This window comes from Herpailurus yagouaroundi, unplaced genomic scaffold (assembly GCF_014898765.1).
Source record: "Herpailurus yagouaroundi ecotype Mexico unplaced genomic scaffold, PumYag 29, whole genome shotgun sequence".
Classification (NCBI taxonomy): domain Eukaryota; kingdom Metazoa; phylum Chordata; class Mammalia; order Carnivora; family Felidae; genus Herpailurus; species Herpailurus yagouaroundi.
Window position 1 is genome coordinate 72,165,933 of NW_024412377.1, and position 13,306 is coordinate 72,179,238.

The 13,306-nt window shown below is 38.4% G+C and overlaps 1 long non-coding RNA gene across 1 annotated transcript in view; it reads right to left on the reverse strand.

Annotated features, from left to right (window-relative positions):
• Window positions 1-13,306, reverse strand: part of LOC121041256 (uncharacterized) — a 56,886-nt gene that overhangs the window by 11,148 nt on the left and 32,432 nt on the right. Inside the window, exon 2 of the long non-coding RNA XR_005795638.1 lies at window positions 5,192-5,299. This is a non-coding gene — a long non-coding RNA (uncharacterized LOC121041256). The remainder of the gene's footprint in view (window positions 1-5,191; window positions 5,300-13,306) is intronic.

The window sequence follows — 13,306 nt, forward strand, 5'->3', positions numbered from 1 at the left end:
CACGATCTCGCGCTCCGTGAGTTCGAGCCCCGCGTCGGGCTCTGGGCTGATGGCTCAGAGCCTGGAGCCTGTTTCTGATTCTGTGTCTCCCTCTCTCTCTGCCCCTCCCCCGTTCATGCTCTGTCTCTCTCTGTCCCAAAAAAATAAATAAACGTTAAAAAAAAAATTAAAAAAAAAAAAAAGAATTTGACTTGCAATTAGTACTTTTTAGGATATTATGTATGTAAAAACTTGCTGAAAAATATCATATATATAGCTTTGCAGATCATAAAGTTTCTCCAATTATTTGGAATTAAACCTTAACTCAATGTTTCTCAAACTGATTTTAACTCTTCTGCTTCAGAATCATTTGGCCAAATGCCTAGGTTCCACATCAGACTGAACCCTGGAATCTATATTTGAAATAAACTATCCTGATGATTCTAATGCATACTAAAGTTTAACCTCATCATTTCATAAGGCACTTATTTTTTGAAATTGTCTTCTGGCTTATATATAACTTATATTGTTTTATTCATTAAAAATGTTAACTTCCATTTAGGCAATTGAAAAACATCAAAGAAAATGTTCATTATTGAAGGATTGTTTACCTATTAAAGAACAGTTCACTTGTGAAAAAAGGCTGCCTAACCTCATCCATATTTTACCAATGCTGGCTAATTCTTATTTTCATCATTTTTTAAATGTTTATTTACGTTTGAGAGAGAAAGACAGAGAGAGAGAGTGTGTGTGTGTGTGTGTGTGTGTATGTGTGTGTGTGAGAGAGAGGGGGAGGGGCAAAGAAAGAGGGAGACACAGAATCTGAAGCAGGCTCCAGGCTCTGAGCGGTCAGCACAGAGCCTGACATGGGGCTTGAACCCAGGAACCCCGTGATCATGACCTGAGCCGAAGTCAGACACTTAACCAACTGAGTCACCCAGGCACCCCAGTTCTAATAATTTAATTTGTAAAATATGACTTTCTAACCTAATATTAGAATTAACCTCTTAAAACATGGGAGTATTTTCCTTTGACTTGTGTAATAAAAGGGAAATGATCTTTAATATGTACATTTGACTAGAGTGATTAACGTTATAACTCATTTGTTTTTCAATTACATTCCTTTGTTACCCAAATAAATCTTGCAGCCTCGGTTGACACAATTTCCAAAGAATCAAATATTTTTTTTTAAAAAGTGTCCAGCCAACAAAGACAACTAAAGAATTCCAATGTCTACCTACTTCCTTCATAGTATTTTGAAGAGAATTTCTTAATTAGGTTTCTAAAAAGTCCTTCCTAAATTCTCCAGTTCTCTTGCTACCCTGAAGTTGTTACTGAACATCCCACATTATGAATTTGAAACCAACAAACATAATTATCTTCTCCTCCTTCCTGATTCTTTCTATTATTTACATAGATATAGTCTCTGCAAATATTCTTTTTCTCCTCACTTGTATATCATGATTATTGTAAGTCAGAAGATCTGAGGACCTGACTGATAGATGCTCTCTATTACTTACTTCTAATACTTGCTTCTAATGTGAATAAGAACTGACTGAAAATATGATTATACACCTGGAAGTTTTGATGGTGGTCTGAGATTTAAAAATTCCATTTCTATCAATATGCCCTTAATATTACTGTTATCAAGAGAAACTAGCTGTGTGAATTCTCTGAAATAAAAAATATATTTTTTAAATGTTTTTTAATGTTTATTTATTTTTGAGAGAGAGACAGACAGACAGACTATGAACAGGGGAGGGGTAGAGAGAGAGGGAGGCACAGAATCTGAAGCAGGCTCCAGGCTCTGAAGCTGACAGCACAGAGCCTGATGCGGGGCTCGAACCCACTAAACATGAGATCATGACCTGAGCCGAAGTTGGATGCCCAACCAACTGAGCCACCCAGGGGCCCCAGAAAAACATTTTAACATTTGTAATATTGGCATCTAGTAATATAAAATTTTGTGGTGTATAATTTCAAAATCTACTATGATATATGATGTGTAATTAAATATGAAATGCTACACAGTACGTATTCATTGTTGATTGCAGGCCACAGCAAAAATCTTTTCATGTTAATGTTGGTACTTTCACAGTTAAATGTGATCGAAGTACCATGAAACCATATATGGACTTCAGATTTTTGCCACAGGGAAATTTTTATTACATGCTTTGCCTTCAATTTACTTTAATAACATTTAATAATAATATATTGCATTATGTAGCACCTTTTAGCCAAGGATCCCAAAGCACAATATAAACATTAATTCTTAAAACTTTCTAGAAGATTAGTAAGTATTTTTAAACTCATTAAAATTTTAATAAAAATATAAACACATGCTATAGCTGAAGCTAACATATTAAATGACTTAGTTTGCTAGAGAATAGAAGCTTTACAGTTTTAGCTCCTGGATTTTGAAATTCATTGTTTATTAAAAATAAAACAAAAGGGTTTTTTTTTCTTAGTGCAATGTAATACATATTCATTGCAGAAAAATTTAGAAAGTACTTAAAAAATATGAAAAAGAATTTAAAATTACCCACTCTACAACATAGAGGTAAGCACTCTTAATATTTGGTATACTGTCTACAAAACCTCTTTACATGCACATGTACAAATATACTTTTAACATCATATTATCATTAAACATGTGTGCATTTTCCCGCCTAATATTTGTAGCATTTTCTAACATTTTGAAGTATTTTTGAATTTATGACTTTTCAATGACTACATAATAAACATTAGGTGAATACATAATGATTTATTTAACCATTCACATACCTTTGGATGTTTAGGCTATTCCAGGTTTCCAAGATTATCAGTAATCTGGTAAGGGCCATCCATATGCAAAACATCTTTATCTTCCCCTCTGTTTATTTCTTTAGAGTGTATTTTACAAGTGGAATTATTGTGTCAAATGGCATTAAAATAACCTTAGCTATTTGTATGTGTTAAGAATTCAGTTTCCAGAAAGATTTTACTCTTTTACTTAACTATTTGTTAAATCTTTTACTTACAAAGTTAAAACTGGGTTTAAAACTCATGATAATGGGTGCCTAGGTGGCTCAGTAGGTTCAGCATCTGACTTTTGATTTTGGCTCTGGTATAGTGAGATGGAGAGCCCTGTGTTGGGCTCTGACCTACGTATGGAGCCTGCTTGGGAATCTCTCTCTCTCTACTTCCCCCAGTTTGCATTCTCTCTCTCTCAAAAATAAATAAATAAATATTAAAAAATTAAAAAAAAAAAAAAAGATCTCCTGATAAAATAATCTGAAGCTAAAGAAAAATAAGATAAAAGCACAATGATTAAGAGAGTTGGCTTTGGAGTCAGTCATTCTGAGGTTTGAATTTAACCTGTGTGGGTTCCGGCAAAATAATTAATTTTTAAGTCTCAATTCTACATCTGTAAATTGGGGATTATAATGCCTATTTTATGGAGTTGCTATAAACTTTAAATAAAATGAGATATACAAAGCAATTAGAAAAATTCTGGAAATTTCTCACTAGTTAAATGTCTCTTCTACTCCCATGGATGTTAAAATTTACTTATATGCTGACAAATCATAATGATACAACCCCAGGTCACTGTTTTCTGAGTTTCTGAGCTGCATATCCAGTTCCCTACTTGACATCTTCATTTGAATGTCTCATAGGCACCCCAGTCATAAAACCGCTAAAACTCTAATATTTGATATATTTTTTACAAGTCTTACTTAATGCATATAGGCAAATGTATTTTGTTTTACAATATCAGGTCATTATGAACTGTATTTTCAGGGTTCTCCAGAGAAACAGAGAAATCTATGTCTATAGAGTGAGAAAGAGAGAGATTTTTAAAAATTGGTTCATGTGATTTTAGGGCTGCCTAGCCCAATATGTGCAGGGTGAGTTTGGCAGCCTGGAGACACAGGGAAGAACCAAAGTTATGGGTTGAGTCTGCTGGCAGAATTTCCTTTTCCTCAGAGCTCGCAGTCTCTTTCTCTTAAAGCCTTCAGTTAGATTAGATGAGAGACTCAATTACATTATAGAGGATAATCTGCTTTGTTCAAAGTCTTCTAATTTAAATGTAGGGAGATGGTGGAGCATGAGGACCCTAAGCTCATCTCCTTCCATGGATACAACTAACATCCACATCAGTGTAAATAACCCAGAAAACAACCTGAATACTGGCAGAGCAGACTCTCCACAACCAAATGTAGAGAAGAAGCCACATCAAAGAGGGTAGGAAAGGTGGAGTTCTGACCCACCAGACTGTCTGCTGAAGGGAGGGATACCAGGGTCCTGGAGAGGGGAAAGAGACAGACTCTCATACCCTGGAACAGGAAACCCAGCATTTGGTTCTGAAACCAAAAGGGCATAATTTTGCAAGTTCTTACAATCTGTGGGGCTTAACACCTGGAACTTTAAAAATCAGCAGGCTCAGCTCTGAGAAAGCCAGGTGGGTGAAAGGAAACCAAGTCCCTGCCCTTAAAGAGACAGCACAACAAGCAATCCAGAAGAGATGCAGCATAGAAGCAGCAGGTTGAAAAATGTCCAATGTATATGGGAGGGAGATTTGTTTACTAATCTCAGTGCATGTGCTGGAGATCTTTGGGAGACTTCTCTAAGAACAAAAGAGCTGTCTGGAGCCATTTCCCTCCCCTGCCTCCCAGCCTAGAAGCATAGACACCTGTGGGAACAGTGCAGTGCCAACACTCTCTATCTGACTTGCTAACAGGGAGCCCTGTGTTCACTGCCCGTGTGTTCTCCTGTGGACACACCCCCCTCCAATATGCCCTTGGCCAGAGCCCGTCTTGCATGGTGGCACAAGCCTGGCAATGTGTAAACAGCCTGACAGGAGCCAGCACCACTTCAAAGTGATTTCTGCCCTAGGGAAAGGGGAAGATAACCACACACACCAATCTGATTGCAGTCCCAGCAGTGGGCTGGGGGCAGACATTTGGTTTGACTGCAGGCCCTATCAACCAACAAAAGCTTCTTAGGGGACAACACAAGGGAAGCACCCTCCAGTTTGGTGTTATCTCATCTCTGGCAAATGCCTGGTCTGACTAAACTCAAGCTCAAGGTGGCCCAAGACTGGCCCACTAACAACACAGGGACCAAACTCTGCCCAAAATAGGCAAAAAGAACCAATGCATCCAATGGGACTGAAAGCAAAAGCATCTCAGTCACAACAGCAGAGCATACATAACACACAAAGGAGACATACCTGAAGCACCAGCTCCTGGTGAATAGGGGATATTGCACTGTAGGGCACTACCGGACCTCTTCTTCAAAAGGCCATTACTTTTAAGAGCAGGAGATGTAGCTGACTTTCCTAACAGAAAGAAACAAACACAGAGAGTTAGACAAAATGAGGAGACAGAAGAATATGTCCCAAATGAAAGAACAGGACAAAATCACAGCAAGGGAACTAAATGAAATAGAGATAAGTAATGTGTCTGATAGAAAATTTAAAGTAATGGTCATAAAGATACTCATTGAACTTGAGAAAAGAGTGGAGGACCTCAGTGAGACCTTTAACAAAGAGAGAACAAACATAAAAAAGAACCAATCAGACATGAAAAACTCAATGAATGAAATGAAAAATGAACTAAATGGAATAACTAGTAGACTAGAGGAAACAGAAGAATGGGTTAGTGACCTGGAGGAGAGAGTAATGGAGAACAGTCAAGCTGAACATGAGAAAGAAAAAAAAAAAAAGAAAAAGAAAAAGAAAAATGGAAATTGACTTAGGGACTCAGTAACACCATCAAGCATAATAATATTTGCATTATGGGGATGCCAGAAGGGGAAGACAAATGAGAAAATTTATTTGAAGAAACAATAGCTGAAAACATCCTGAATCTGGGGAAGGAAACAGATATCTAGATCCAGGATGCACAAAGAGCCCAAAACAAAATCAACTCAAGGAGTTACACACCAAGACACAGTAATTAAAATGGCAAAAAGTAGTGATAAAGAGAGAATTTTAAAAGCGGCAAAATAAAACAGTTACATAAAAAAGAAACCCTGTAAGGATGACAGCTGATTTTTCAGCAGAAATTTTCAGGCCAGAAAGGAGTGGCATGATATATTTAAAGTGCTGAAAGAAAAACAAAACAACTTGTAGCCAAGATTACTCTATCCAGTAAGGCAATCATTCACAAAGAGATAAAGGGTTTCCAGACAAACAAAAGTTAAAGGCATTCATGACCACTAAACCAGCCCTACAAGACATGTTAAAGGGGACTCTTTGAATGGAAAGGAAAGATCATAAGCAGGAGTAAGAAAAGTAGGAAGCACAAAAGCAGTAAAATTAAGTATATCTATAAAATTCAGTCAAGGGATTCACAAAATAAAAGGATGTAAAGTATGACATCATATACCTAAAAGGTGGACAGGGAAAGGAATAAAGAATGGGTTCAACTTTAAGTGACCATCAACTTAATATGGACTGCTATATGCATTAGATGTTGTATACAAACCTATTACAACCTACCACAAATAAAAAACCAGTAACAGATATGCAAAAAATAAAAAGAAAGGAATCAAGTATATCACTAAAAAAGCCAGCAAATCATGAGAAAAGGGAGCAAGAGATGAGAGAACAGAGAACTACAAAAACAACCATAAAACAAGTAACAGAGTGGCAATAAGCACATACCTATCAATAAGTATTTTGAATGGACTAAATGTTCCAATGAAAAGACACAGGATGACAGAATGGCTAAAAAGCAAGTCCCATCTATATGCTGCCTACAAGAGACTTATTTCAGACCAAAAGACACATGCAGATTGAAGTTGAAGGGGTGGAAAAGCATTTATCATGCAAATGGAAGTGAAAAGAAAGCCAGGGTAGCAATGCTTATATTAGAAAAAAATAGACTTTAAAATAAAGACTGTAACAAGAGACAAAAAAAGACACTACATAATCATTAAGGGGACAATCCAACAAGGAGAGATAACAATGAAAGAGGGTTTCAATATTCACAATATTCACAAATCAATCCATGTGACACATCACATCAACAAGAGAAAGGATTAAAACCATTTGGTCATTTCGATAGATGCAGAAAAACGTTTGACAAAATACAACACCCATTCATGATAAAAATTCTCAACAAAGTAGGTTTAGAGGAAACATACCTCAATATAATAAAGGCCATATATGAAAACCCACAGCTAACATCACATTCGATGCTGAAAAACAGAGCTTTCTGCTTAATATCAGGAACAAGACAAGGATATGCACTCTCACCAGTTTTATTCAACATAGTACTGGAAGTCCTGGCCACCACACTCAGACAAGAAAATGAAATAACAGGCATCCAAATTGGTAAGGAAAAAGTAAAACTTTCACTATTTGCAGATGACACGATACTATATATATAAAACCCTAAAGACTCCACCAAAAAACTACTAGAACTAATAAATGAATTCTGTAAGGTCATGGGACACAAAATCAATATACATAAATTTGTTACATTTCTTTTTTTTTTTTTTCAACGTTTATTTATTTTTGGGACAGAGAGAGACAGAGCATGAACGGGGGAGGGGCAGAGAGAGGGAGACACAGAATCGGAAACAGGCTCCAGGCTCTGAGCCATCAGCCCAGAGCCTGACGCGGGGCTCGAACTCACGGACCGCGAGATTGTGACCTGGTTGAAGTCGGACACTTAACCGACTGTGCCACCCAGGCGCTCCAATTTGTTACATTTCTATACACTAACAATTAATTAGTAGAGAGAGGAATTAAGAAAACAATCCTATTTATGATTGCATCAGAAATAATAAAATACCTAGGAATAAACTTAAACAAGGAGGTGAAAGACCTCTACTCTGAAAATTATTAAGCACTGATGAGCGAAATTAAAGATCACTCAAACAAATGGAAAGATATTCCATGCTCATGGATTGGAAGAACAAATATTGTTAAAATGTCCATACTACACAAAGCAACCTACAGATTTAATATAATCCCCATCAAAATACCAACAGTATTTTTCACAAAACTAAAGCAAACAATGGTAAAATTTGTATGGAACCACAAAAGGTCTAAAGTAGGCAAAGCAATTCTGAAAATGAAAAACAAAACTGGAGTTATCACAATTCCAGACTTCAAGGTATATTACAAATCTGTAATGATCAAAACAGCATTGTACTGGCATAAAAATATACACATAGATCAAAGGAACAGAATATAAATCTACATTATATGGTCAATTAATCTTTCACAAAGAAGGCAAGAATATGCAATGAGAAAAAGACATTCTTTTTTTTTTAAAGCTTTATTTATTTAATTTTGAGAGAGACAGAAAAAGCACAAGTAGGGAAGGGGCAGAGAGAGAGGTAGAGAGAGAATCCCAAGCAGGCTCCACACTTCCAGTGCCAAGCCCAATGTGGGGCTCAAACTCATGAGGTCATGACCTGAGCCGAAACAAAGAGTCAGACGTTTAACTGACTGATCCACCCAGGCACTCCGAGAAAGATGATGTTTTTAATGGTGCTGGGAAAACTGGTCACCTACACGCAAAAGCAAGAAACTAGACCACCTTCTTACACGATACAAAAAAATAAACTTAAAATGGACTAACGACCTCAATGTGAGTCCTAAAAATATAAAATTCCTAGAAGAGAGCACAGGCAGCAATTTCTCTGACATAAGTGGGAGCAACATTTTTCTAGATATGTCTCCTGAGGTAAGGGAAATAAAAACAAAAATGAACTATTGGGACTACATCAAAATAAAAAGCTTCCACTCAACAAAGGAAACAAATTAACGAAACTAAAAGACAACCTACTTAATTGGAGAAGGTATTTTCAAATGACATATCCACTAAAGGGTTAGTATCCAAAATAAATAAAGAACTGACACAATTCAACACTCCAAAACCAAGTAATCCAATTAAAAAATGGGCAGAAGACATGAACAGATATTTCTCCAAAGAAGACATACAGATGCTCAACACCATTCATCACCAGGGAAATGCAAATCAAAACTATAATGCACTATCACCTCATAGTTGTCAAAATGGCTAAAATAAAAAAAAAATTCAAGAAACAAGTACTGTCAAGCATGTAAGGAAAAAGGAATGCTTGTGCACTGTTGGTGGGAATGCAAAATGGTGTAGTCACTGTGGAGAATAGTATGGAAATTCCTCAAATGATTAAAAATAGAACTACCATATGAAGCAGTAATTTCACTACTAGGTATTTACCCAAACAATACAAAAATAGTAATTTGAAAAGATACATGCACCTCTATGTTTACTGAAACATTATTTACAATTGCCAAATTATGGAACCAGCCCAGTATCGATCCATAGATGAATGGATAAAGAAAATGCGGTGTATATACATACACACACACACACACACACACACACGCACGCACACACACACACACACACACAAATGGAATACTACCCAGCCATAAAAAAGACTGAAATCTTGACAATTGCCAACAACATGGGTGGATCTAGAATACAAATAAGTCAGTCAGAGAAAGACAAATACCATACAGTTTCACTCATATGTGGAATTTAAGGAACAGAACAAATGAGCTAAGGAAGAAAAGGAGAGACAGACAGACTGAGAAACCAAGAACCAGACTTTTAACTCTAGAGAACAAAGTGATGATTACAAGAGGGGAGGTGAGTGGGGGGATGGATGAAATAGGTGAAGGGAGTTAAGAGTACACTTACTGTGATGAGCACCGTGTAATGTACAGAATTGTTGAATCACTATATATATAACACTGTACTGGGATATATATATATATATATATATATATATATATATATATATATAACTATATAACTATACTGGAATAAAATAAAATAAATAATAAAATAAAATAAAAAAAATACATATAACTATATATATATTTATATATATAACTATACTGGAATAAAAAATAAAATAAATAATAAAATAAAATAAAAAAGAAAAGGAATACCCTCATAGAGAAATGATTCTATGACACCAACAGGCAAACCACAGAAGAAATATAAATGGATAATAAATGTATTAAAATATTCAATCTCACTAATCAAATAAACGTTAATATGCCATTTTCATCCCCCCCCTAAAAAAAAAACCTTCATAGCTATATCTAAACTGATTTGTCACCGCCAAATATCTGGGCACCATAACCTAGCCAAGCTGACACATAAAATTAACCATCACACTAAATGTATGCATACTAATTACTAATTAAATGACTCCTTATTCCCTAATCTTATGCTTTTGCAGTTTTCACCAACTCACTATAGCCTCTCAGCATTTATCTACCTGTACAAGTCAGCATACCTAGAGCTGATGGTCTTCTCCCATATAACCATATCAAATCTTTTATCAGGTTTTATGTATTTCACTTTCTTTTATTTTTTTTTTTAATTTTTAAAAATGTTTAATTTGTGAGAAAGAGACAGTACGAGTAGGGTAGGGGGGGAGAGAGAGAGAGAGAGAGAGGGAGGCACAGAATCCAAAGCAGGCTCCAGGCTCTGAGCTGTCAGCACAGAGCCCAACCTGGGGCTCGAACTCGTGAACCGTGAGATAATCTTGACCTGAGCCGAAGTTGGACACCCAACCGACTGAGCCACCCAGGCACTCCATATGTATTTCGCTTTCTAAATGTCACTCCAATCTAGTTCCTTTTGTCATCCACTGCTACTGTCCTTGTCCAAGCCATCACTGTCTCTAGTCTAGACTACTGCACTGTTGCCATACCCAGTCAATTTTCAACCTGGCAAGCCAACTCATCTTTAAAATTCCATGTTTAGACTGGTTCGAAGATGGCGGCTTAGGAGGACGCTGGGCTCACCGCGCGTCCTGCTGATCACTTAGATTCCACCTACACCTGCCTAAATAACCCAGAAAACCACCAGAGGATTAGCAGAACGGAGTCGCCGGAGCCAAGCGCAGACGAGAGGCCCACGGAAGAGGGTAGGAAGGGCGGCGAGGCGGTGCGCGCTCCACGGACTGGCGGGAGGGAGCCGGGGCGGAGGGGCGGCTCGCCGGCCAAGCAGAGCCCCCGAGTCTGGCTTGCAAAAAGCGGAGGGGCCTAACGGACTGTGTTCCGACAGCAAGCGCGACTTAATGTCTGGGAGGTCATAAGTTAACAGCTCTGCTCAGAAAGCGGGAAGGCTGGAGGACAAATGGAAGGAAAGCTGCTGAGCCCCCCGACGACAGAGCTCAGTTTGGTGGGGAACAAAGGCGCTCGCCAGCGCCATCTCCCCCGCCCATCCCCCAGCCAAAATCCCAAAGAGAACCAGTTCCTGCCAGGGAACTTGCTCGCTCCGCACAAACACCCAACTCTGCGCTTCTGCGGAGCCAAACCTCCGGCAGCGGATCTGACTCCCTGCTGCTGCCACAGGGCCCCTCCTGAAGTGGATCACCTAAGGAGAAGCAAGCTAAGCCTGCCCCTCCTGCCCCTGTGCACCTTGCCTACCCACCCCAGCTAAGACGCCAGATCCCCAGCATCACAAGCCTGGCAGGGTGCAAGTAGCCCAGACAGGCCACCCCACCCCACAGTGAGTCCCGCCTCTAGGAGAGGGGAAGAGAAGGCACACACCAGTCTGACTGTGGCCCCAGCGGTGGGCTGGGGGCAGACATCAGGTCTGACTGTGGCTCCGCCCACCAACTCCAGTTATACACCACAGCACAGGGGAAGTGCCCTGCAGGTCCTCACCACGCCAGGGACTATCCAAAATGACCAAGCGGAAGAATTCCCCTCAGAAGAATCTCCAGGAAATAACAACAGCTAATGAGCTGATCAAAAAGGACTTAAATAATATAACAGAAAGTGAATTTAGAATAATAGTCATAAAATTAATCGCTGGGCTTGAAAACAGTATAGCTGACAGCAGAGAATCTCTTGCTACAGAGATCAAGGGACTAAGGAACAGTCACGAGGAGCTGAAAAACGCTTTAAATGAAATGCATAACAAAATGGAAACCACCACAGCTCGGATTGAAGAGGCAGAGGAGAGAATAGGTGAACTAGAAGATAAAGTTATGGAAAAAGAGGAAGCTGAGAAAAAGAGAGATAAAAAAATCCAGGAGTATGAGGGGAAAATTAGAGAACTAAGTGATACACTAAAAAGAAATAATATATGCATAATTGGTATCCCAGAGGAGGAAGAGAGAGGGAAAGGTGCTGAAGGGGTACTTGAAGAAATAATAGCTGAGAACTTCCCTGAAGTGGGGAAGGAAAAAGGCATTGAAATCCAAGAGGCACAGAGAACTCCCTTCAGACGTAACTTGAATCGATCTTCTGCACAACATATCATAGTGAAACTGGCAAAATACAAGGATAAAGAGAAAATTCTGAAAGCAGCAAGGGGTAAACGTGCCCTCACATATAAAGGGAGACCTATAAGACTCGTGACTGATCTCTCTTTTGAAACTTGGCAGGCCAGAAAGAGTTGGCACGAGATTTTCAGTGTGCTAGACAGAAAAAATATGCAGCCGAGAATCCTTTATCCAGCAAGTCTGTCATTTAGAATAGAAGGAGAGATAAAGGTCTTCCCAAACAAACAAAAACTGAAGGAATTTGTCACCACTAAACCAGCCCTCCAAGAGATCCTAAGGGGGACCCTGTGAGACAAAGTACCAGAGACATCACTACAAGCATAAAACATACAGACATCACAATGACTCTAAACCCACATCTTTCTCTAATAACACTGAATGTAAATGGATTAAATGCGCCAACCAAAAGACACAGGGTATCAGAATGGATAAAAAAACAAGACCCATCTATTTGCTGTCTACAAGAGACTCATCTTAGACCTGAGGACACCTTTAGATTGAGAGTGAGGGGATGGAGAACTATTTATCATGCTACTGGAAGCCAAAAGAAAGCTGGAGTAGCCATACTTATATCAGACAAACTAGACTTTAAATTAAAGGCTGTAACAAGAGATGAAGAAGGACATTATATAATAGTGACAGGGTCTATCCATCAGGAAGAGCTAACAATTATAAATGTCTATGCGCCAAATACTGGAGCGCCCAAATATATAAAACAATTACTCATAAACACAAGCAACCTTATTGATAAGAATGTGGTCATTGCAGGGGACTTTAACACCCCACTTACAGAAATGGATAGATCATCTAGACACACGGTCAATAAAGAAACAAGGGCCCTGAATGAGACATTGGATCAGATGGACTTGACAGATATATTTAGAACTCTGCATCCCAAAGCAACAGAATATACTTTCTTCTCGAGTACACATGGAACATTCTCCAAGATAGATCATATACTGGGTCACAAAACAGCCCTTCATAAGTTTACAAGAATTGAAATCATACCATGCATACTTTCAGACCA